A 13,117-nucleotide genomic window follows, 5' to 3' on the forward strand; every position below is an offset into this window, starting at 1 on the left:
TCATACACGAAGGTGTCATTGCTAAAAGAAATTATTGCTATTCGGGACCAGTTGTGTCAAGCGATCCGACATAAATCATTATCCACTACAAGGTTATCTATTCGGTCCGTCTTTGTTCTTTCGTTTCATCAAAAATCTACATCTTGGGAGGAACACAAAATGTTTTATTTTCCATAGGGTATCTGTACTTTTGAGATTAGAAGCCATCTACGGCTGTTATTTTACAGAATAATTGCGGGAGAAAAAAGGTATAAAATTATTCACCCATTGATACGAAATCAGTGTTATTGGTGGAATGGGCCATAAAAAGGCGAAGAGGCGGTGTTGGGGTAATTTCTAAGGGTGGTGATAAAGCCGAATATTTCTATTACAAACACAAAAAACAACGGACTAGTATGTATATTTTATATAATTTATTTGCAGACTGCCACAGATGAATAACATTAAAATAAGATAATTTGCAAGTATAATGCAACTTTCAAAGTTTTATACATCTACGTATATTTACAGTGTTCTTGGTAATAATCATCTCAGTATTATTTGTTTTGCAATAATAGTATACATTGTTTACTATGACTGCCACTATCTTTATAATATTAATACATATAATAATAATAATAATAATAATAATAATATATATGTAAAAATACACCATTTATAAACCAATATAATGTTATGCTTTTAAAACGTTACCTTCGTGTTATGATAGATAAGCAATTCACAAATATTCATTAATTTGATTACAATTTACAAAAGTTTCATAGTTTATTTAAAAAAATCCATTTTAATTAATAATTGTCTGTATACATACCTTTCTTCATTAAAACCTGCAAAAGACGAAAAACAAAATCATAATACACACGTGCATCATTTTAAAATAACACAAGCATTGTCATTATTGAAGAGAAAACATAGAGACGCATATATACATTGTAAAAGGAGTCATACTAATATCAAGGTAAGTCGTTGGACACATTGATATTTTAATAATAAATCATTAACGCCTCGCGTGTTTGTAGTCTAATTCATTCAAAATAAAAGGGACAATATCTAAGCAAATGAACAGAGAATATTTGTTAAATTTCCAGTTGAATACTGTTTATTTCAGCATCGATTGCAATATGTTGCGATATCTCGAAAGTCTAATAATGAAAACAGCGTTTAGCTGTTCCAACTAGTGACTGGTAACAATGTTATCTCAGCGATATTTTCATACATTTAGCTGGACAGTATGTAACAAATATAGCTCTAATTGAAATCAGTCCCCGAGTATGCTGGTATAAAGACATGGTTCCTACTAGCTACTCGTAGTTTTGCTTTTGACCACATCGAATTGGAATGAACCACAATTATAATAACACAGGTTTATAATTGGAAATGACGAAATATAATTGCATGGTCCATACGGGTAATACTTTAGTACAAATGAACAGAGTAAGAATAGATACGTGAATGGTTAAACACCAGGTTGTAGCGAAGATTTGGCGCGTTAACAACCAGCAAATTAACTAATATTACCCTGGCCTATTTAATGTAATTAATTATTGAAACAAATGTTCATTGAGAGCAAATAATTATTCATCATAAATGCACGACCTTAATTGTGACAGACAATAGTAACTTCTTTGCGCTTGAAGTTATTGAAAAGAAAAACAGATCATATAGTGAAGGCGGACGTTTAAAAAGTGATGGATATGCTGACATTGTTGATAATACAAACGATTCTGTATTATTTAATTACAGATGAATGGTGTTGGAGAAAATGACATCCCCATAATGATAATTTCTGAAACAACGCTTATAAAAAAAAATATCGATTTTTAAATAGCCCCATCCTTATTTGTGTCATTTTTCATCAATAACAAAACGAACGAAATTTTTCAAATGGCGAATGATATGTGAAGTTTTATGTGCAAATCATAGCCTTAGGTACTTTCTTTTGTAATTCCACTTTCACTGTTATACTGTTTTCACATTAACTGCAGTTTATGAGCCCGGAACTTTATAATAACATTATTTTACTACTATTCTGTTTTCCTTTTCACAGCTGTTCTGACTTATACAACTGAGCATGCGCAAACACACATATTCTCTGCTTCTAGCGTTTCTATTGGCTAAAACTAAGAACACCCCAACTTCCGATGAATAATTTAATGTCCTTTCATCATGAGAAGGTACATTTCGAACGAAATATCTTAAACACAACGGTATATAATGAAAGTTATAATAAAATATTTATTTACGTAAATTGTACAATAAATATTCCATGTTACTATTGTTTTGTGGTTAAGAATATTTGTTTTTAAAACAGAAAACAAGATCACCTAATAGCTCTGAACAAAATGGAGGTAAAAATTAAGTAAAATCTACCGAAGTATTTATTAAGCATTTACTAAAAATATTTTTGCTGGGTAGTTAACAAATTGTGAAATTAAAAAAAAAAAATAATCGCTGAAAACAAGAAAAAAGAGGTAATACGGCATGTCAAATAAAAGAAGAAAAAAAAAAGAAAAAAAAAAAGAAAAGAAAAAGAAAACGAAATAAATGAAATAAAAAATACTAAAATTTGCATATCGATTATTACTTTAAAAAATGTAAAAGGATACACTTTCGTTAAATGGAATAAAAATTACATTATTTTAAAAATAAACTGCGAGCTACTAAAAAGCCTCTGCATTTTTTTCTCTCCACCTTTGATTCATATGGGACCTTTAAGAGGGATCGAAATTACAAACCCATAAAATACGCAGATGATTTTTGAAGAGGTATCTCCGACCGTCGTTCATTCACATATCAGATACCGCGTTTTAGCTATCTAGTTTCCTAATTACATATTCTGGCGCCGACCGGTCTCCTGCTACACCGCGCGTAGTAATACAATATCGGAACTAGCAGTGTGAAGGAGCCAAATCACAATGGTCAGAAGTTTTGAAAATTTGTACGACACAAATTTTACAATATGAAAAATGTAGTCACGTTGTTGTTTGTTTAACACAGTAATAACCTGTAGCTTTTTCATACAATATTGCAGAGTTAATAAGCACGTTAAAGGTTCAAAAGTATGTCAATAAAAAGAATTCACCAGAGGTGACAAAATAACCACACACATAGTTACATCTTTAAATAAAACAAAAATAATAATATTATTTTACTAACAATTTTAATAATTAACATCTAATACATAATTTTATTATTTAGTACTCAGTTTGGTGAGCAAAAATCTTGGTATAAATATTTTAGTTAAAAAGTTACTTTGTAAATGTTGGTAATGATAAAAATAAAGTATATAAAGTAATTTCACTTCTATTATAAACAATATATATATATATATTTTTAAAATAGAATAATACTTTTTATCGCACTAAAACACTATACACAAAACAAAACAAAAAACATCTAAACACATATCGTTGTTTACTTTTAAACATTTATTTAATAGCTTCAGATGTTTCAATGATGATGTATTTAGTTTGGTAAGTTAAAAGCAGACACACACAAAGTGCGACAAACACCAAACCATCACATTTTTCACCATTAACCGACCACTCGATCGTTGCGGTGCTTCTTGGTGTTTGGGTGTTATTTAAGTTTTGTTTATTTCAACCTTCTGTGAAACTGATTACCTTTTGAGTCAAGTGTCTCGAGAAATGGACACAGTTTGACGTTTGGAAATGGATTCAAATGCGATGTTGAGAGAGGGCCTATTCACGCACACCGCCTTATCACCCACCAATGAAAAGAAACATTCGCTCTCCGTTGCCCAGAAGAGCAAAACACTGACCATAATTTATTTTAAAAGTGTGACGTTTGTGGGAGGGCAATGGGTACTAGAAATATGACCAAGTACCATCTTGAGACTTTCAGAACTGACATGCGTGAAAACAATATATAATTTATGGATTGAGGAATAGTGTTTGTTTTAGTAGTTGCTTTCAGAAACGTGTGATTTATTACAGAATGAATTAAATTGTACTGAAAAATTCCTTTCCAAATTAAAAGTATGAATGTTAGAAAAAATAATAAACAGTAAATAAATTTTAAAAAATAACATAAGAGTAAATAATCACACAATTCCAGTCAACTCATGTATTCAATATTCTCACAAAAATATTAAACGAAATTTAACGAACTTCAACGACGTTTAATGAAGTTTAATAAAGTCAGATACTAGTAGTTAAATAAATAAATAAATAAAAATAAATAAATAAACAACAAATAAACAAAATAAAGCCATTTGGTACATGAATGTTTTGTGTGGTTGTGAAGTATTAAAGTTATTTACTGGATAGATGGTATTAAGTACATTACTCTTACTTATAGAATAAAAAATAACTTAAACCATATAAAAAATACGGAAAAACTAAAATGTAATATGACAAAGTTTACACAAAATAACTTAATGCATTTCAGACAATATTTTCCATTAAATTCCAAATTAAAAAACCAAACAAAACAAAACAACACACACACACACACACACACAGAGAGAGAGAGAGAGAGAGAGAGAGAGAGAGAGAGAGAGAGAGAGAGAGAGAGAGAGAGAGAGAGAGAGAGAGAGAGAGAGAGAGAGAGAGAGAGAGAGTCTTCGTTACAGGTGAGGAAAACTAATTTAATACAACAACAACAACAACAACAACAAGAAAAATATGATAATGAAGAAGAAAAAACATAATATAACTAATATAGTAATAACACGAATATCCTAACCGAAGGTTACACGTTCATTGGTATTCTTTTCGCCTATCGTGCACGCGCAATGTGACAAGCTAACTAAATTGCGATGATGCATTTCACTATATTACTCATGGGACTAGAGCCGTAAGATACATCGTCCATCAGTCTCAAGTATTTGTATACTGCACGTCTTTCACCGGGCATGGCCCAACCAGCATAGATCAATTTGCGTCCCCGTCAATGTTGATATCTTGTGAGAGATATTTATCAAACAGTTCCCCCGCCGATTCCAAGTCGAGCCAAATACGCCCAATGGGAGACAAACCCAATTACATTTCACTTTGTCTTTAACAGTTTCCATGCGATTTATATAAATAAACGTCACATTAAGTTTGCATTACATTTTCATAAATAATTTGTTAATTTCAGGCGTCTGAGAAAAATATATGAATAATAAATTGATCTAGTTGTAAAGAGGTGTTTGATATTTAATTGTTAATACGTTAAAATAACAGAGCTTGTGATATCAAAATCTTTTAGCCATATATCAATATACTCATTTCCAGTGAAATTAAAAGGTGCAGTAATTTTTAACAATTTGTTTAAGCAAGTGATTTTAAAATATTTTTTGTGAAAAAAAATCATGATATTCCCTTTGTTCTTAACAGATATTTTCGAAAACAAACAGAAAACACCCCAGAAAACCCTCCACCAACACCAACCCCCTAACTCCTCCCCCAGTGATTGCTTAATTTTGAATCTTGATTTCCTGGTCTTAAATGTTTATATATTTTGTGTCTATTTATTTATTCATATTTTATTACATTTTAAAATTTTCATTTTGAATATTCATTCACTTATAATAGATCTAAAATATGAAAATAGGTAATTGGTTGAAACAAAGAGTGAACTTAAATGTTCAGTAGTTAATGGACGAGCGCATTAGCTTGTGAAATCACATTAGAACATTAGCCCGGACAGCGGTACCTTTTAAAGAAAATAGCATTACAGAGATAACTGGATAAAACTAGTCACGTCATGACGGGCCGTTACAGATAATGTAGTGCCCAACATAATGCTGAACTTATCCTCACAAAAGTCAAACTAGTTTGGTGAAAATGGAAATCCACAAACAATAACTGATTTAATTCAGTTTAAAATACTACAATACTTTTACTGATTTTTTGTATGTTTTTAATCCTAAAAATAATCTATTCAATTACAAATTTAATTTTTTTGGGGTAGAATTTTATTGTCATCTTTTTCAGTTGACATCCAATAGCCGATGATTAATAAATCAATGTGCTCTACTGGTGTCGTTAACCAAAACAAACTTTAACCTTTTAGTTATTATTAATTCAAGATAAAGATAACACATAAAGTATAATTATATATTTTTTAACACAAGGTATATAGTATAGTATTAAGTTAGTATTCAGACAACACATGGTCTATAGTATAATACTAATTTAGTATTCAGACAACATAAGGTCGATGTTATAGTATTAATTTAGTATTCAGAAAACATAAGGTTATTAATTTACTATAAAGACAACGCAAGGTCTATACTATAGTATTAATAGTATTCAGACAACACATCTATACAGGTTTCTGCCAGAGGGTAAAACGGGTATGGCGCCATACGCAAATTGTTTGTCAGATTTTTTTTGGATAAAATTAATTACTCTTATCATCACTGTAAGATTTTCTTAACCCTAACCCAAAACTTAACCTATTTTCTTTCTGGAAGAGCCACCATACACCATACACCAGTTGATTGTGGTTGCATTCAATTCCATAGCGCCATACCCAAAGATTTCTTTCTGGCAGAAACACTGAATTGCTATATTATTAATTTAGTATTCAGACAACATAAGGTCTATAATAAATTACAGGCCGACGTGGCGTACTCATTAAGCTAAAGGTTTTTGGTTCATGTCTTAGACCGGCTACAAGCAACATTAACGAGAAAATAACTCTAAGCATAAGGAAACTACACGTATAAGGGAAAAAAAAAAAACCCAACGTTTTGTAAACATGAGCGCAAAAACATATCAACAACCTAAAACTTGTAAAAACTTCTGACATTTGCTATTAACATTGTACAGTTCACTGGATAGGAATCACATTTGAGGTAAAGTACACTGTTTTCAGATGTTTTAAATACCAACTGTAAACTTAGAAACTGAATACATGTTGTGCCACAAGTTCACTGAAGTCTTAATACAAATGGTACGTATATCTACTTATTAAATATATGGTTCATGAGAAAACCTAGTCTGACATGAAAACCTGACACATTAATTAAAATTAAAACATAACAAATTTTTATCGGTGGACATTTTTCATTTTTATAAAAATATTAACCCAGAGATCTTAAGAAATACATTTCTTTGTATTTAAGCTGAATATATTTACTAAAATACAAAGAGATTTATATTTGGTTCTGTCGTAAGCAGAAATACAGCTTTAAAACGTTTTTCAAAGACTTTTCGTGTGTCCTTCTTTGGTGATGATAATTATTATTCTACAAAAGTAACTATCACGATAAAATGTGAAACATTGCTATAGGAGGTCAAGCGCAAACACATTCTTTGTTGGACCCCAGAAGCGATGCTATTGAATTTGACCCCAACACAATGCTATTGGATTTAATCTCGGACCACTATGGACTTTTACTCGAGACGTAACGCTATCAAATTCGACCTCAGATGCATTAACAATCAAATTTAACCGGAAACAAAACACTGCCAAATTTGACCTCAAGACACAATACTGTCAAATCTGATCTCAAGACACAATACTATTGATTTTGACCTCTGAACAAAAAAGCTCTCAAATTGCACCCAAGACACAATGCTATCGGATTTGGTCTCAGTGCTATCCAAATTGACTCACACACAGACATTATAATAACATATAGTAACCATTTTCTATTTTGATATGACTTATTTTTGATAAATTGTACCACAATATTGTGGTCGCGTGTCTGACATCACCAATGCTCTCATCTAGGATAGAACCAAGGACCTGGAAACGTTTGGAATTGGTAAAAAAATCACAAAAGACATGGAGATGAGTGGACAAGGTTCAGGCGCGTCTGTCCTAGGCACAAGATGTGATGTCACAAGACTCCTGCCCAGGACACATAAAATGTATATAGTATTAACACATGATTTGTTTACACTAATTTTGCAATCAGGGTGTTACATAATCTCACAGCTTAGTGTGATTAAGTTTGTACAGAAATACGACTTTAGATATGGCCTGACGAGTATTGTCGTTTTGTTTGTCACACGGACTAAACGGCACACAGAAAGAATATTAGACTGAACAGTTAACATTCTAGCTATTTGAGCAGGTGAAAAGCACTACAAGATATTCCATCACTTCTCGTTCGCTAAGCTGAGTGAATATACCCCACTCACTGGTCTATTGTCATCTGTGGACTCATAAGACCGAAAGGAGGGAATTAGGGAGTGAAGGTAAACACGACAGCCCACAGTCACGCGGGGTACAGTTTCAAAACAAGGACGACTTAACACGTCGGTGTTTCACCCAGCTAATAAGAAACTCTTGAAATTAATCCCTGTTTGTCTAGCAAATTGAAACCACTCGTGGAATGAATGGCGTAACGTTGTGCGCCTAATTCCCGAAAAAGGCTTCAACACCAAAGAGGCTCAGCGCATTGCAACTGGAGACTAAGCCACGTATATAGTTAGTGCACGGCATCTGACACCAGAACTGCAATTGGTTCCTCCGCCTACCTATTAATTTGGTCTTTTCTATTTTTTAACAAACCGTCATTACATGTTTGTTTTGCGACCCCTGACCTCTTCATAGACAAAGGCATCAATGTTGCACAAAAGATAACAACGTACAGCAGGCATTGTTGTCCTCCCCACCCTCTCAATCCATCAATGCCTCAGAATGTGGACGGATGCTGCATATTCAGCTGTGGTTTCAATAACACCGCCAACACCAAACCGATCGCAGGATGGTGGTTACAGACTAAACATACGATTGATTTAATCTCCTGGCCGGTTAATCACCAAGCCTTGACATGGAGGTAGCGTGGAATTACGCACAGATTGTGCCACGTTCAAAAGACACGACCTGCAATTCGGCTACCTGGTGCTGGAGCCTAAGCTTTTCGGTTATGCACAGCTGCAGATCGCGCACAGGAGGTGAGGGGATTGGATTGGACGGTCCAAGGACAGCCATCATGCTAAACAGGAATTACAGACTGGAATACAAAGACATTATGTGCCAAAAGCATGCACACAATGGTAGGAGATTGACCTTAAAAACATTGTGTTTTTTTTCCTTCAGAAAATCAGCTCCTGCAAAGTTTAAAAACTTGGATCAGGGTAGACATACGTAAATATTAAAAGGCATACTTGTATATTAAAGTGTGTTGAGTTCAGAAAACAGGGCATAGAATAGGCATGCTTAACCATCAAGCTGATTATGAGCATTTTACATAAGTACCAGCAACACTAGTAACTTTTGATGACAACACTTCTAGAAATTTTAACTAAACATTTTGAAATTGCAAAAGAAACCCCTCCTATCTGGATCCAGTAGTAGTGATAGTTTGTAACTGTATGCCAGTTAATTTGAAGTAAGTATATCTTGTCACACTAATTATAGAAGACATGTTGAATTTGTCGTCGGTCTACCTGGTGGCATTAGCATTAACCATTTTCCATTGTATGTACATATGTTAAAGTTACCTGGTGCCAGTAGTACTAATATTTGTAACTGTAAAACATATTAAAGTTGCAAAACGAAAACGCATATACATATACTATTATTAAGCAAGTATATATGGTGCCACCATGACACAGCCAATGATCAGGAGCAATAAAAGTCCCTATGGTGCAAGTCATACTGGGAACTAAGCCTATTTTAGCTGTAAAAATTTAAACGTTGTTGTTATTATAATATGATGCCAACGTAACATACAACCCTTTAAAAACGAAAATAGAAGAAAATAAAGTAGCTTTTGTAATTAGCTTAATACCTCGAGAAATATGCTGTTCCTCAAATGTAATATCATACTTGAACAGGATAGGTTATATGCAATATGTAGACATTATACATAATAATGGATAATTAGTGCAGGTTATTGCGTAAAAGAATAAACCCAAACGCGTGTCATATGTTTGTTAAATCCAAAATGTTACCTGATTCTATATAAACGTACTATAGAGATCTACAAAAAATGACAAAGTAAGCACCTGTACCAATTAGAGTTAACTGTTTTTGAACCGGCTGTTTGGCAATTCTCTTTATACGGTGCAAGAAGGATGTATTCTCCAGTAACTGATCTCACCGGGAGTGGCTGTCTTCCCATAGACAAGGCACTAGGTAGAGATTCGCTAGTTTGCCTAATGACCATTCGACTCTGCAATGTGCAGAGATAGGTCCTGATCGCGGATAACGGTTTTGTCGTTCAGATTTGGACGTGCCACTCTTGACTAAGGTTAATTAAGCATTCATCTGAAGACTGCAGAGATGGTAGCAAGTTTAAGACTGCAGAGATGGTAGCAAGTTTAGGACTGCTGAGATGGTAGCAGGTTTAAGACTGCTGAGATGGTAGCAGGTTTAAGACAGCTGAAATGGTAGCAAGTTTAAGACTGCTGAGATGGTAGCAAGTTTAAGACTGCTGAGATGGTAGCAGGTTTAAGACTGCTGAGATGGTAGCAAGTTTAAGACTGCTGAGATGGTAGCAGGTTTAAGACTGCAGAGATGGTAGCAAGGTTAAGACTACGAGTATGTTAGATGTCGTACTTTGACATACATGGTCGAGTGTTATTTAAAACCCAATGGAAGAAAACCAAACCCAGAACAGATGTAGCGTAACTGTAAAAGGTCGTATGGGCAAAGACATGACAGTATGACACTGATGAATCATTGTCCAATTAATGACGATACCAGAAGTGAAACAAATTTACATTAATGTCCTAAACACAGTCTAGTTGTTATTTTCTCAAACGTTATGGCATACATGTACCTGTTCCCAGAAGTTTCATGTTGTTTTCAGTATACGAATATAATTATACATACTATACATCGTTTCCTGATATGAATAATTGCTTTTCTACTTTATCGTGAAAGTGATATACTGCCTATATGCTTTGCATGACACATCCATCTATGTATTCTTTGGCCTTTCTGCAAGCATTGGTCACCACATGAGGTGACACCATGGCTCTATTGTTGATGCCGTATTCACGTGGCCTGGACACAGCACCTGGTCAGTATATATCATCCACACAACGTATCTTATTCGTGTGAAGACACTAACAACACGACAAAGAGATAAAATGACCTGCGATTAAAACCCAGCATGACTTAAAACCAGCTGGACTTTACACGGAAAAGGTAGAGCAGCGGGAATAGGTAACCGGGTCAGAGAGGTATATTTTGAAGTTAATATTTAAGATAGTATGTTATGTGTTGTCCAGTCTGCTATCTTCTACATTCATGACAACTAAAACAGAAGTTTGTTTTGCGTGGACGGACGTCCAAACCTGGCGACAACCCACTAAAAAGGACATAGTTTAGATGTTTTATATCATACAGTTCTATATTTGTGAATAGTTTATGTTTTTCGAAAGAGTATTTGGATGATTTGGCTTCGCTTTATATGCTTGGCATTCAAAATTAGAAAACGGAATTAGAAACGGACATGTGCTAGCAAAACCGCTCTTAGATGCAAACCACAATCCAGCTGATGTATAGACATGGGGTGTGACAGTAAGACGACGCATTACTGCAGATACAGTGGTGATGCCAAATGTTCAAAACGTTGGCTCTATTCAAGTGCATACTCCTTCAGCATTAATACTGTTTTACCCATGAATAGTAAAAGTATCACATCCAAATTATACCAAGGCATCATTTTAGTTAACGATCATGTGAAATCAAAATAACCTTTGAATATCTAATATGAAACTACCTTGAAGCTTTTGGTAGTCCTTTTGAATGTTATAGATCTGACAAAGCAATCTGCACAAAACAGTGTAGTTCACAATAATGTGTCATCACCCAAATGAAATGACCTCTTATTTGTAAACTGTTTTGGAAGCTTTTGGTAGTCTTCTGAATGTGGCAAATGTAACAAAACAATTTCACTGAGGGAATTACATTACAGTATTCCCCTGTGTTTGAATATTTATGCAAAAATGTAAATAATTGTTGACTGATAGAAATACATCGTATACGGTGGATGTAATCACACAATGCTATCTCTTACGTGTTTCTGTAGTCCTCTATGATGTGTGTATGGCTTCACAAACTGTAGTTTATATTATTTGTAGTTACTGCATGTTTATGATGTCAATAACCGTGGTATATGCTGTTCTGTCAGTGGATTTCCTCAAACTAACCCTAAAACAGAGTGGCAATTCTGTTTGTGGCGGTTCAAAACGAGTGTATTTTCCAGAGTGGGGGTGTGTGTCTTATAGACGAGTCACTAGACAGAGTCATGGAATCTACAACTATTTTGCCAAATACCCATTCGACTCTGCATTGTGCAGAGATACGGTCTTGATCACAGATACCGGTTTTATCGTTTAGATACCTATCCAATGAATTCTATAATACACGAGTACATATTAACATAAAGCGGCAGAATCTATTGTCTATATCTGGCTCTAAAATTAGCAATCTATATTACAGTTCCATTGGTCTTCATTGCATGACAAAATTAATCAATATCAATTAACGGGTTACGTTTTGTTTTGTATGTGAATTGCATGATATAAATATTTATGATTATATTTCGTGTCGTCACAGTCTACTTACAATGAATTGTATGATCAAATATATCTCTACCAACGGTCGTGTTACAATTGTGTTGTACTACATACAAGAAACATGTGATATTTTACACATTCTGTGTATCTATTGCATGCTATCAGGCACTACTGGATGCTATCAGACACTACTGGTATCATTATGAAACCACGACTCTTGTGGAAGGGAAGAACGAGATTTACCACTACCAGAAAGACATGCATGTGTACAGTTTAGTGACAATGTATAAATACAGTTGGTTGGCATCTTCTGGCTTAATGCACATAGATTGAGAAATGATCAGTATAATCGTTGGAATTCCACAATCAAATGTAATATGTCTTTAGTGAAACTCTTGTCCATTTATTTTTCATCGTTTAAGAGTCAAATGTGCATTTGACAAAATACTGGTTGATTCTATGAATTTCTATTTAGTGCCTCGTCTATAGGACAGCCACTCACAAGGATATCCTTCACTGGAGATTTCGTCCCTCTTGCACAACCACTCCTAGACTAGTGTACGGGTACTAAATCAAAACTAACACCGGACAGAGCCCATTAGAATAAATACATATGTGATGTCATCCACTCATGAATCACTGTCATAACAGTGATGATCTCAGATGTTCGCGAAAGG

At 34.0% G+C, this 13,117-nt stretch overlaps 1 long non-coding RNA gene across 1 annotated transcript in view; it reads right to left on the minus strand.

Annotated features, from left to right (window-relative positions):
- Positions 1-398: 398 nt before the first annotated feature.
- LOC121379454 overlaps positions 399-13,117 on the minus strand; it is a 54,521-nt gene continuing 41,802 nt past the window's right edge. The window contains exon 3 of the long non-coding RNA XR_005958847.1: positions 399-827. This is a non-coding gene — a long non-coding RNA (uncharacterized LOC121379454). The remainder of the gene's footprint in view (positions 828-13,117) is intronic.

Source organism: Gigantopelta aegis, chromosome 8, assembly GCF_016097555.1.
Source record: "Gigantopelta aegis isolate Gae_Host chromosome 8, Gae_host_genome, whole genome shotgun sequence".
NCBI lineage: Eukaryota > Metazoa > Mollusca > Gastropoda > Neomphalida > Peltospiridae > Gigantopelta > Gigantopelta aegis.